This window comes from Dipodomys merriami, unplaced genomic scaffold, assembly GCF_024711535.1.
Source record: "Dipodomys merriami isolate MVZ:Mamm:240054 unplaced genomic scaffold, mDipMer1.0.p SCAF_71, whole genome shotgun sequence".
Lineage (NCBI taxonomy): Eukaryota > Metazoa > Chordata > Mammalia > Rodentia > Heteromyidae > Dipodomys > Dipodomys merriami.
In genome coordinates, this window is record NW_027206302.1 from 6,822,039 (window position 1) to 6,835,126 (window position 13,088).

At 47.9% G+C, this 13,088-nt stretch overlaps 1 non-coding gene across 1 annotated transcript; it reads left to right on the plus strand.

Annotated features, from left to right (window-relative positions):
• The first annotated feature begins 12,629 nt into the window (after positions 1-12,629).
• Positions 12,630-12,737, plus strand: LOC138818095 (U6 spliceosomal RNA). The gene has a single exon (XR_011368975.1). It is a non-coding gene; the product is annotated as a U6 spliceosomal RNA (small nuclear RNA).
• The last annotated feature ends 351 nt before the right edge of the window (positions 12,738-13,088 follow it).

A 13,088-nucleotide genomic window follows, 5' to 3' on the forward strand; every position in this document is an offset into this window, starting at 1 on the left:
TGGATAAGGAAGGAGGAGAAGAAGAAAGGAAAGTGAAAAAGGAGGGAAGGAGTCAGGGAGGGGAGGGGAGGGGAGGGGAGGGGAGGGAGCAGTGCCAGGCTTTTGCCCTGGGAGCCTTCCTTCTCAGGAAAGCTTCCTTTGTCCCTGGCTCCTCTGACCTGGTACCTGCATTTTGGAACCAGACAGATGTGAGGTGGCCTGGAGTCCTGGTTCTGTAGGATAGACCAGGTGCCCAAGCTCATACATTTATGAGGGCCTCTGCTCCCCAGCCTTTGCAAATTTCATCCTATCGCCTAAGGATGAAATACTTGGAAAGCACTTAGCGTAGTGCTTGACACATTATCTAATTTACTCTTCAATAACCCTGAGAGGTGGGTATTAATACTGTCAAAGAAAATGGTGTGCCTAGGGGTGACGTGATTTGGCAGGGGTCTTGACAGCCAGGAAGCCACTGCACTGAGCGAGGAAGCAACCCAGAGCAGCAAGACTGATCTCTAAGGTAGACTGAGGCAAGCACTCTACAGGAGTCCAGTTCTGTGACCCTCAACTGACCCCAGGAGCTACCATAGGTTCAAACACAGAGGCAGGAAAAGGCTGGACATAGGGAGAGACTTTGAAGAAAGAACTAGAGTGCCTGAGGAATGGGGTGCTTGCACTTGCTGAGCCTCACTCCTGCCCTACAGTGATTCTCCCCCATCCACGAACACCTCCACAGTCCCTGACATGAGTCATTCAAACACGCACCTGCCTGGAAAGGGAAGGGGAGATGACATCTAGCTATGGTGCTCAGGACAGCGTGGTGATGACATGAAACAGACAGGTCAGGACTATAATGGAGAGTCCAGAAATAAACCCTTACATTTATGGCCACTAGAATTTTTTTTTACAAAGATGCCAAGATAATTCCATGGGGAAAGACTAGCCTTCTTAACAAAAACAGTGCGAGGGTGACCGGAAAGCCATATGAATTAACTCAAGGGCTGAGCTCATGGCTCTTGGGTGATATAACACCTGCCTAGCAAGCACAAAGCTCTGATTTCAAATCCCCATATGACCAAAAATAAAAGCAAAAGTAGAATTTAATTCAAGAGTTAGGGAGCTAGCTCAGGAGTAGAGTGCTTGCTTGCTTAACTCAAAATGGTTCAGAGACCTAAAACATAAAAGCTAAAACTATAGAATTCTTAAAAGGAAACATACGAATACAACTCTGGATTAAGAAATGGCTTCTCAGATGTGAGAACAAAAAGAAAACACCAAAACAGAAAGAAAAAGAAAGAGAGGGGGGAGGGAAAGAGGGAGGGAGAGACAGAGAGGGAGAAAGAGGAAGAAAGAAAAAATAAACTACATCAAATTTTAAAATATTTGTGCTACAAAAAAAAATTAATGAGCTAGGCACTGGTAGCTCATGCCTATAATCCTAGAGACTCAGGAGGCAGAGATCTGAGGATTGCAGCTTGACGCCATCCTGGGCAGGAAAGTCCATGAGACTCTTATCTCCAATTGACCACCACCAGAAAACCAGAAGTGGAGCTTCTGGAGTGGGCTGTCCAATTCCAAGCATCAAAGTGGTATAGTGCTAGCCTTGAGCAAAAGAGCTCAGGGATAGAGCCCAGGCCCTGAGTTCAAGCCCCAGGACAAGAAAAGAAAGATAGGAAGGAAGGAAGGAAGGAAGGAAGGAAGGAAGGAAGGAAGGAAGGAAGGAAGGAAGGAAGGGAGGGAGAGAGGGAGGGAGGGAGGGAAAGAGAGAAAGAAAGAAAGAGAAAGAAAGAAAGAAAGAGAGAAAGAAAGAGAGAGAGAAAGAAAGAAAGAAAAGAAAGAAAGAAAGAAAGAAAGAAAGAAAGAAAGAAAGAAAGAAAGAAAGAAAGAAAAGAAAGAAAGAAAGAAAGAAAGAAAAGAAAGAAAGAAAGAAAAGAAAAGAAAAGAAAAGAAAAGAAATATATCCATCTATGGATAAATAGCTCCTGCCAGAAGATACACCAAAAAAACTGCGCTAGACTGTGAAGGGCTGTGCCTTGGGTGGAAGTTATACTATACTAAGCCAGCCTGAACAAGGCTTCTATTACCTCCATATACAGATAATGTCCTAGGGCTGGGAAGGTGGCTCAGTGGTAGAGCGCTAGCCTTGAGCTGAAGAGCTGAGGGACAGTGCCCAGGCCCAGAGTTCAGGCCCACTACCGGACCCCCCAAAAAACAAAATAATAATAATAACAATAATAACAATAATAATAATAATATCCTGTAGAAAAGTCTGGCCCTTGTGAACCATTCATAAATAATTATGGAACGGATGAAAGAACAGAAAGGCCTGATCTCCTCTGCTTCTCTGACGTAACCACGGCCATCCAAATCCAAGCATCAGAGCTTGCAGACTGACACCAGCCATTGCATCCTCCTCCAGTTTCCTATTGTTCTAGACCAGGACAGCATCCACAGCCCCAGGGCTGTGCCCTGTCTCTGCCCTGACTTGACTACTGCTAGGTCAAAGCATCTTCCTGAGCCACCACCATCACCAACACTGAACCAGTTATCCAACGGCCAAGCCTCCTCCTCTCTTCCATGCACTATTTCACTTACTCTGCGAGAACCCTACTATTTCCTCCTTTTATACTGATGAAAATTGTAGCTGCCTACCTTGGACTCCAGAGGGGGTGTTCCTAACTACCCTAGTACCTGCTACCTCTAGTTGTTTAAAAAAAAAAAACAAGTTTGGATTGGGGGCATCGCTCAAGTGGAACAGCACCAGCAAGATCCTGAGTTCACACCCCAGTACCTCCAAAAAAGAGAGGAGCATCTGGAAATGGATCCATTATGGAAGAAGCAAACTCCGTAGCTTTTCAAGTGACCTAATTCGTATCTTCTAGAAGGAGGCTGCCTTATCCGCTCAGCACAGGTCTAGAGCCACAGCCATGAGGGCTCCTGAGTCTTTGTAGCCTGTCTGTGAATCACACTGAGATAGCCCTCACCCTGCAGAAGCACCCTCAGAAAACAGGTCAGATGATCAGGTAGCCCAGCCCACATCCTTCCTCTTCTCAAACCTTTTGTATTTCCCCATCAGTGGCACCCACATACCTTCCGTCTTCCCTGACCTGCTGGAAGCATCAAATACCAAATAAATACTAGTTATTTCTGTTGTCATTCTCTGTGTGTGTGTGTGTGTGTGTGTGTGTGTGTGTGTGTGTGTGTGTGTGTGTGTGTGTGTGTGTGTGTGTGTCCTGGCACTTGAACTCAGGGCCAATGTACTATCTGTGAACTTCTTTTGTTCAAGGCTAGCACTCTACCACTGGAGCCATGGTGCCACTTCTGGCTTTTTAGGGGGTAGTTTATTGGAGATAAGAGTTTTATGGCTTATGGACTTTCCTGCCCAGGCTGGATTTGAACCATGATTCTCAGATCTCAGCCTCCTAAGGAGCCTCCAGTGTCCAGCTATTGTGATGCCTTTTATGCTAACTCCTTAAGTATAAACAAAGCATCCTTCTTCACTCAGCACAGAACTCATCCTGAACATGGCTAAACATTTTCAGATTAGATAACCAATCAAAAGTAGTTTGGATTAAATGAATAATCAAAAGTCCTTTCACTAGGCCCCCCCTTCATTTTGGTTGCTCAGAAAACTGAGATCTGGGGATGGTGGTTCAAAGCCAGCCCTGGAAGGCAAAGTCCAGAGGACTCATCTCCAATTAACCACTAAAAAGATGGAAGTGAAGCTCCTGGGTCAAGTAGTAAAGCACCAGTCTTGAGCAAAAAAGCTAAGGAACTACACCTAGGCCCTGAGTTCAAGCCTCAATATGAACCAAGAGAACAACAAAAATAGTTTCAGAGCAAGGTACCTGTAGCCCACACCTGTAATCCTAGCTACTTAAGAAACTGAGACTGAGATCCAGAAGATGGAGATTCAAAGCCAGCTTGGGCAAGAAAATCCCCAAGACTCCATCTCTAAAATAACCAGCAGGGCTGGAGTTATGGCTCAAGTGATAGGGGACCAGTTGAATGAGCAAGCAAACTCAGGTAAAGTTCAGACTCCTTTGGAGTAGGAAATACTGAAACCACTGGGGAGCATCCAGAGAAACAAAATGGTTTCAGGTTGTAGCAATGCTAGCAACTCAGGGCTTTGTACTTGCTAGGTAGATACCCTACCACTTGAACCACTCTCTCAGCTCTCCATAATAGCTAAAAGATAGAAATAAGTGACACATCAATTCAGATGAATGGATAAACAAAATGTGATATATGCATATACATCTACAGAGAAATATTTTTCAGCCTTATAAAGGAAAGAAATCTTGCCACATGCTATAACACAGATAAACCTTGAGGGTTTTATGTTAAGTGAAATAAGCTAATCACAAAAACACAAACACACACTTATAGTCCCAGCTTCTCAGGAGACTGAGACAGGAGGATCGCTTGAGCCCTTCTCAACCTTGTCCCATTGTCCCCAATGTTTCTTCCACTAAGGGTTAATTCTGTGGCTGATGCTTTATCAAACTGACCTCATGAGTTTGGGTTTTACAAACACATCTTCCTTTCACTATTTCTTGTACATCTACTTGCTGTCATTCAAAAAGGTATGGAACTGCTCTTCTAGAAGCAGCTTAGGAACAAGGATGAGACTGTGGCAAACCACCTGCCTGTGTAGCACACAAGAACTGCTTGAGCCCAGTAATTCCAAACCAGCCCAGACTGCATAGGGAGACTCCACCTTAAAACAAAACAGTACCAACCAAGCCATGTACCAATGATTCACGCCTGTAATCCTAGTTATCAGGAAGCTGAGATCTGAGGCTCGAAGTTTAAAGCCAGCCAGGGCAGGAAAGTCTGTGAGACTATTTATTGCCAATTAACCACCAAAAGGCTGAAGTGGAACACTGGCTTAAGTGGTGATCACTGACCTAGATCCAAAAAGCACCCAGACCCTGAGTTCAAACCCAGGACCAGCACACGTGCATACACACACACACATACACACACACACACACAACAACAACAACAACAACAACAACAACAACAACTAAAAACTGTACATATATTTTTATATATGGATATCTATGTGAGAGATATATACACATACATATATATACACACATGTTAAAAGAAAATTAAAGAAGTAATTTCAGGCTAAAATATCTCAAGGGTTTTATTAGGAACAGAAGCAGCTAAAAATTTCTGCTTAAAGTTTAAAATATTTGAATATAACATTTTTTTTACATCTGTAAGCCTACCCATACATCCAGGCGCTCCAAAGAAACTCATTTTTCTTTTCCTTAGTGCTCTGAAGGGTGACACGGAGATCATCAGCACAGGAAAGATCTGAGCGACCCACTGATTACAGGATAATATTCATACAATGAGGTTAAAAGCACTGGCTGAAAAGTTCTTTCATAAAACCTGCTACATGAGAAGAGAAAATAATTTATGAGAACATGAACAATTAGCACTTTGTAAAAAAGAAATAATGCACTTAACTTGATCCCTATATTTAACATCAATTAAAGATTATCCTCATGAATGAAACTCGACCTGGAAATTAACAAGGGATTTAAATTGCATTATGCAAGCAAAAGAGAGAAGCCAGAGAGCCCTGGTTCAGGGCTTTGCTGGGTTCCACTAAGATGTTAGGACAGCTACACAGTACAGCCTGGCTATTTCTTCACATTCCTCTGAGCTGCAAGATCTTGTTAAAGCATAGAAGGACATTTGCTTCTGCGCATGTATGCCTGCACCCCCGCCCCCCACACACACATACACAAAAGTGAGAAAAATCCCTAGGTAGTTGCAAACACAAGGTTGGCTCCTCATATTTTCAAAAATAACTTCTAGGTCATTTTCCACCAATAAAACTAAAGAAAAGATTCCCTTTCAAAGGATGTCTGCCCATCTCTGCAATTTGAAACTGGATTCTTTCTATGAGATTATTCAAATGAACTGAGAGGGTATGGTTGCATAAGAAATTATACTCTCTGTCACCTAGTTTCAAGTCCCTGACCATTTTCTTCCCTCAAATGAGCAATTCAAAGGGATGAAATGAGCCTTAGAAAACAAGCATGGAGCCAGTGACTTACGCCTGTAATCCTAGCTAGATAGGAGGTTCAGATCTGCAGATAGTAGTTCAAAGCCAGCTTAGGCAGGAAAGTCTGTGAGATGCTTATCTTCAATAACTACCAAAAAGCTGGACATAGCCAGCCACTGGTAGCTCACACCTACTCAGGAGGCTGAGATCTGAGGATCGCAGTTCAAAGCCAGCCAGGGCAGAAAAATCCATGAGACTCTTATCTCCAATTAACCACCAGAAAACCAGAAGTGGTACTGTGGCTCAAATGGTAGCGCACTAGACTTGAGGGACAGTGCCCAGACCCAGTGTTTAAGCCCCCACAACAAACAAAATGAAAATAAATAAATAAACAAGCAAGAGCAAAAGGTCCTGAGTTCAAGCCCAGTACCAGCAAACACACACAAAGATAAAAAGGAAAGAAAAAGAAAAAGAAAGAAAACAAGAGTGGACTCTGGCCATTTCTGTATGATGTTTTGAAACCATGACCATATATTTGAGTGAGACCATGAGCAAGACAACTCCTTGTCCACAAGCCCAGTATTACTGTCCTAGATCTGGGCCTAAGATGCAGTGTCCTCTGTTTGCAAGACTCACTGAGGGCTCATGCACCAGCACAAACACGAAAACCCTCAAAGGGGACAAGCCCCAGACACCCTGGGTACTCCAGAACATGTCTCTAGAGTAGAGGCTTTGCTCCACCTCCATCTCTCCCTTTGGCTCCTTGTGATACACAGCATCCCTGCTACTCCCCCGAGGACTGCAGGTCCACAGCTCTGATGCTGACTGTGATGAGTCACCCCCCCCACCCTGCCCTGGGAGGAAGCAGAGTGCTTCTTATCCTCTTCCAGACCCCCTAGAAGGGAGAAGGGTCTTGATCACAGCCTGAGAAATGGACTTCCATTTGGGTTTTTTGTGTTGCTCTTTGTCACTGTCACTCTTGCTACATCCAAGTTTTTTTGGTTATAGTGCCCAGAGTGCAGGATTCAGGATAATGTAGCCCTTTGCAGCAAGTGTGAGAGAGAAGCCGGTGGAGGGGGTGGAGGGCGGGCCGGCTCTGGCAGGCCGGCTGCTCTGCGTCTGTGCAGAGCACTGCTTCTCCCCATTGTTATCTTGGGAAAAGAGAAAGCAGATGTTAACCATTACCCCTTGAGAGTTCACCTTGCTGTGCTGTAAAATTCTGCATTATTAACATTCCAAAATCCTTCCACTCCTGTGCACATCTTTAGATAGGAGTGAATATTTGAGAATTCAAAAATGTGGAGAGAATGGAGGTGGCAGAAGTTTATTAAATTGGCCCAGGGCAGTTTTGAAATTTGAAAGTTTCTCACACTCCATGGCTCTGGGCCAACGCGTGGCGACTCAGCTGAGCAGCCTAGGAGGGAATCTCAGCCTAGGAGGGAATCTCTCCCGTAGTGAGCTGCCTTCTCCCCATCCTCTTGCAACGTGAAAGAAAGGCAAGGGTTGGGGGCAGGGAGAGTTGCCAAGGGAGGGCTCCACATTTGTCCAGCTCCAGCTGGACTCTAGGGCACATCCGTAACAGAACACAGCGACACAAGAATGACGCTCCATGCATCAATTCATAAAGTAACAGCAAATCATCCTAAGGCAACTCCTCTCTTGCCAAGGCCAGCAGCGGAGCTCTGTGCTTCCTTCTCCCTCTGATCTGGCTGATCCAGCAGAAAGTCAGAGGTTTGGGGGGTTTCGTTTTGCCAGTTTCAGAAACCAGGGAGATAAGCAGAAACCCAAACGTCCACTCATTGCAAAGCTACACCACAAGAACTATGAGTCATGAAGTAGAGAGTGCTTCTCTGGCAAGTACTAAGTCCTGAACTGAGACAAAACAAACAAACAAAACTGCACCATTGGGCACAGGTGGCTCATGGTTTGAAGTCAACCCCAAATCTGAGACTCTTATCTAATTAAGCTCAAGTAGTAGACAGAGCCCCAGCCTTAGTGGAACAAGCTGAGGGAGCATGAGATGCCCTAAATGTAAGCCTCCAAATGGCACCATAATATTAAAGTGTGCTTCCAAACAGGCAAATATGTTTTTGCAACAAGATGACAGGTTCCTGTCCCAATCCAGCAGAGTGCTAAAACCTAGGCCTTTGAAATCAGAAGGATTTAGGCTGAATTGTGCCTCTGACCCTCCAGCTGTGCCACACCCCCACTGTGGAAAATGAGAGTGACAAGACTACCTATTTTATAGGACTGCACTGCAGATGAAGTAAGGCAATGGGCATAAAATATAGAGCATCAAGCACATAGTAGGTGCTCAAGAAATGCAAACTGTTAGATGTTATTGTTTTCAGATGGTTATGGTGGTTGGGTCATTTTTTTAAGAAGTCTGGGTTCTACAATCAGTGGCTTCTACAAGTCCTGCTCTGGAACCAAAGCTAGGTCTTGTCATCCTGAGCTAGACTCAAGGTCCCCTGGCATAAAGCAAACTGCAGAATAAAGATCCCTTCCACAAAGAGATGTTGCTTCTCCCAAGTCCCTCTCCCTCACCCCACTCCCTGCCTTTGGGTTTCAATTTTTCAATTTCCAGCTATGGAAAGCTTACAAAGAACATTTTGGAGTCGAGAGAGAAAAAGACAAAATAGCATCTAATTCCTGTAATTAACTGATTAACTAGAACTCTCAATTAATGGAGTTTTCAAATGCACTGCCTTTAAAAGAAAGGATGGCCTAATACCTACCTTCTGATCTCTGTCTCAAGGATGATTTGTTCTCTAACTCACGAGGAGGAGGAGGTGGAGGAGGAGGAGGAGGAGGAGGAGGAGGAGGAGGAGGAGGAGGAGGAGGAGGAGGGAAAAAGAAAAACCAAGCCTCCAGCAAGTCTGAGTTACCTTTGAGCCTTGGACATCCAGGAAAACACATTGGGTTTGTTGCAAAAGACTCAAGCAATGGGGGCAATAGAAGTGTGTGTGTGTGTGTGTGTGTGTGTGTGTGTGTGTGTGTGTGTGTGTGTGTGTGTGTGTGTGTAATGGAAAAATATGGCCCCATTAATACGAAATAACTGGCCAAGTTAACTGACCCAGGGCCCATGTTCCCACAGCATTTCCACAATGGTTGTTTGCACAAGCCACCAGCCGGTGTGGGAGGCTGAGCCCCATTCCACACAGAGGGAGCTGAGCAGACAGCCATCCATCACTCCTGGAGAGGCAGGGGTGGGATGTGAACTCGGTCACCTCCTCCCTTCTCCCCTCCCCTGCTGGCTCTGAGCAGCCCAGGCGGTGGCTGCAGAACAAGGAACAGAATGCATGCCAAAGGGCTCAGCTACCGGGTTGCAGGATTGACACAAGTTTTTCCATTTCCCCAAACAGCCTCTGCGAGAGACTAATGCAGATGGCTTTCAAAAAGGGGACCCCTGCCTTGGCAGGGAGCAGGAAGGACGCGCTGCCCTCAAAGCTGGCTCTAGACTGTGTCTCCCCTCCCCCCCCATCCCCCAAGATCCCTCATCCCCCTCCATCTGCAGGGGAACCTGAAGGGCTGACCTGGCCGCCTGCAGGGCCTGAGAGGTGTCGGGTCCAAGCCCCCTTGGCCTTCGGCAGCCTCCCTGCAGGGGGCAAGGTAAGGCATCCGGGAACCCACATTCCCGGCTCTGAGCCCTGTGCTCTGAGCCATTGCAGCCTAAACCGAGTTGACAGGCTCCATTAGAGAGTGGTTCTGTCATAGAAATTGTGATCTTAACAGAGGGGCAAGTGCTGGATAGCAATTCTGCAACCTTCCCTGGGCCGGGTGACTGAGAAGATGGGGGCCCATGGCAACCACCACTTCCCAGGGGGCCTCCACTGCCCTGACCTGTGTAGCCCAAGGTGGGGAGGCATGACCTGGAGACCTTCCAGGGAGAACAATGCCTGCTGGTGTCCCAACTCCACTCTTACGGCTTAACAGTCCATCTACACACACACACACACACACACACACACACACACACGGGTGTTTCTGAAAATTACTCTGATGTGCAGAATCTTGCAAAGACCTTGAGATCTAAAGTAGGAGAGTGTTTTGTTTTGTTTTGTTTTCTGTTGGCCGTGGGGCTTGAACTCAGGACCTGGGCACTGTCCATGCTAGAACTTCACCACTATAAGCCACGGTGCCACTTCCAGTTTTTTGGTGATTTACTGGAGATAAAAAAAAAAAATCTCAAGCACGGGCTGGGAAGGTGGCTCAGTGGTAGAGTGCTTGCCTTGCATGCATGAGGCCCTGGGTTCGATTCCTCAACACCACATAAGCAAAAAGAAAAAAAGCCGGAAGTGGTGCTGTGGCTCAAGTGGTAGAGCGCTAGCCTTGAGCTGAAGAGCTGAGGGACAGTACCCAGGCCCAGAGTTCAGGCCCCACGACCCGACCCAAAAAAAAAAAAAAACCTCAAGCACTTTCCTGGAGAGGCCATCCTCAGATCTTTGCCTCCTGAGCAGCGAGTTTGACAGGAGTGAACCACCAGCTCCAGCCAGGAACATCTTTTGATCAGACCTGAAAGCAACCAGAATCCTGAACGGGAAAACAGATGCCTAGAGTTCCTTGGCAAAGAACTTTCCTCTCTAGGCCTGGCCAGCGCCCAGTTTCTCAGAACCTGAAGCACAACTCCTGTCTGTCGCTGTCCAAGACAAAGTACCACATGTCCAGGTTCAGGCTGAGCCCTCTTTCTTCTAGATAACTGAGTCACCTCCTGAAAAGGAGCTGGGCTGAAGAAAGGAGATGGAAGGGCTCTCCTGCCCAGAAGGCAGAGCTCAGCTTTGAAGTAGAGACCCTAAGATTTTTGAGCCTAACAAAAAACAAAGCCAATAAAATCAAATCCATACATTTACACAGACCAGAGACAAGAGGACTGACCCCAATCCTCCAGTTCCCTTCCCTTCCGCTATAGACAAGGTGAGGTTCTCCTTCACCCCTACCTCCACTATACACCACCTCCCTCTGGAGAGGTTACACACAGGTCCTGGGGCGCACAAGCCTCGGAGATGCCATCTCTGCTTCTGCCCCACGGTGCTTCTGCTGGGCAGAGCTGACTCCGTGGGCCACTGTGAGTCGGGCCTGGGCGGGAGGCATCTCCAGGGCTCAGGGGCGGGCAGAGCCTCACCCACGATTACCACACAGCTCCCATTCTGGACCCCACAGAGAAGAGGAGGGGCGTCTTGACGGTGAGTTTGTGTTTCTAAAGAGATCAAACTGCTGCTGCCAGGCAGCATCCCGCCTCCCATTCCACCCATCCTCCCCCATCGCGGCCTCCACCCCCCCCCTCCCCTCCACACACACACCCAGCATCGTCCAGGCCCGGCTGGCGGGAGGAGGGCCTAGCAGCATCCCTGCGCCCTCGAACCCCCTGCCTGGAGAGCCCAGGAGAGGCCTCGCCCCATTTCAGCAGGGAACCTCGCGATGCTTCCAGCCGCCCCCCTCCTTCTCTTGTGGTGCTTAGATTCCCCCCACCCTCTAGTCTGGGCTGGGGTGCCATGCGGGGCCTCCCTCCCGCGGAGAGCCCGCAGCGGGCTCGGGCCAGGCCCGCGGAGCGCAGCCGCCGCCCTGCGCCGCGGAGACCAAGGCTGCCATCTAGTGGGCGTGGCGGGCGGTGCGGCGGGACCGAGCCCGACGGGCCAGCCGGGCCGAGGCGGGGCGGGGCGGGCGGGGCGGGCGGGGCGGGGGGGGGGGGGTCCGCGGCTTCTCCGCTGGGGACCCGGAGCCGGGACTCCAACTTCCACACCTCATCGCCACCCCATCGCCCAGCTGTCTTGGCATCAATTCCCCCCATCTCGTGGGCAAAAGTCCAAGGGGCCATGAGTCCGGGTCGTAGGGACCCGCGAGCCCCAGCAAAGTCACCAGGAGCAACTTGCTACCCTGAGCAGGAAAGCGCGAAGGTGGCCCCGAACCGCGGACCCCCGGAGCGCGCAGGAGGCGCCAGGGAAAGCCCTCACTGAACAGCAGGATCCTTTTCTAGGAATTGTAAACCCAGAATTGTAAATAAAATGCTAATGATTTATTCCTGCTCAAACTCCGGGGGCTGCGTGGCAGCTTTTGAAGACAATTCCAAGTGTGGCTTTTCAGGAAGGCAGGCCTCCCCGCGGCGCCTTCCCGAGCTCTGCTAGGGCTTTTCCCGCTTGGCTTGAGGCGCAGGACGGGCTGCAGACAGCTGTAACCTTGGGAGGAGACCTGGGAATTGGGCCTCTGAGGCCTGGATGGGGTCAGAAGAGGACCGGCCCTTTGCCTTCAATATTCCAGTGCACAGACACCTCAGCATCGTTCCTTCACCCAACGCCCCTCTCGACCTCCCCAAGACCTTAGCTCCACACGGTGGTAGCCGAAGCAGTCCTAGGATTCACACTGATAGGAAAGGCTGACTTTAGAAGCAATTCTTTCTTTTTCTTCTTCCTTTCTTCCCTTCTTTCTTCCTTCCTTTCTTTCTTTCTTTCTTTCTTTTTCTTTCTTTCTTTCCTTCCTTCCTTCCTTCCTTAAGTCCAAGACAGGAACTCGAACTCAGGACCTCCTACTTTCCTTCATTGGCTAGCGCTCCTACCAACTGAGCCACGCCTCCAATCCCCTCAGAAGCAATTCTACACATCCATTCATACTTAAAAATTACAGCCATGTGCTCACTTCAGCAGCACATATACTAAAATTGGAACGGTTACAGAGAAGATTCACACGGCCCCTGCACAAGGATGACATGCAAATTCGTGATCCTTTTTTTTTTTTTTTTTAAGAAAAAATGATAGCCAACCTCTTGAAGGAGAAAAATATACATAGGTCTGTAACTTCCAGGATGGATTTCTAGAACCATTCTAGGGGACTCACCTTTGCCCCACCCTGGGAGGGTTGTCTCTAACTTTCTCTGCAAGCTTGGATGGTGCTAACTTCTGTTAAGACATTTCTTTGTGGTGAGCTATAAATACATTGATTATTACTTATTAATGAATTTTTACAACTTAAAAATTATCAAGCAGCCTGCAACCTGGCTCTGTGGCTCCCATCATTAGACAGCTTCCTAACCCACTGGGTAAGGTAAAAGTCACCAAGAAAACAAGAGTCCAGCTGACTGCCTTGCAGC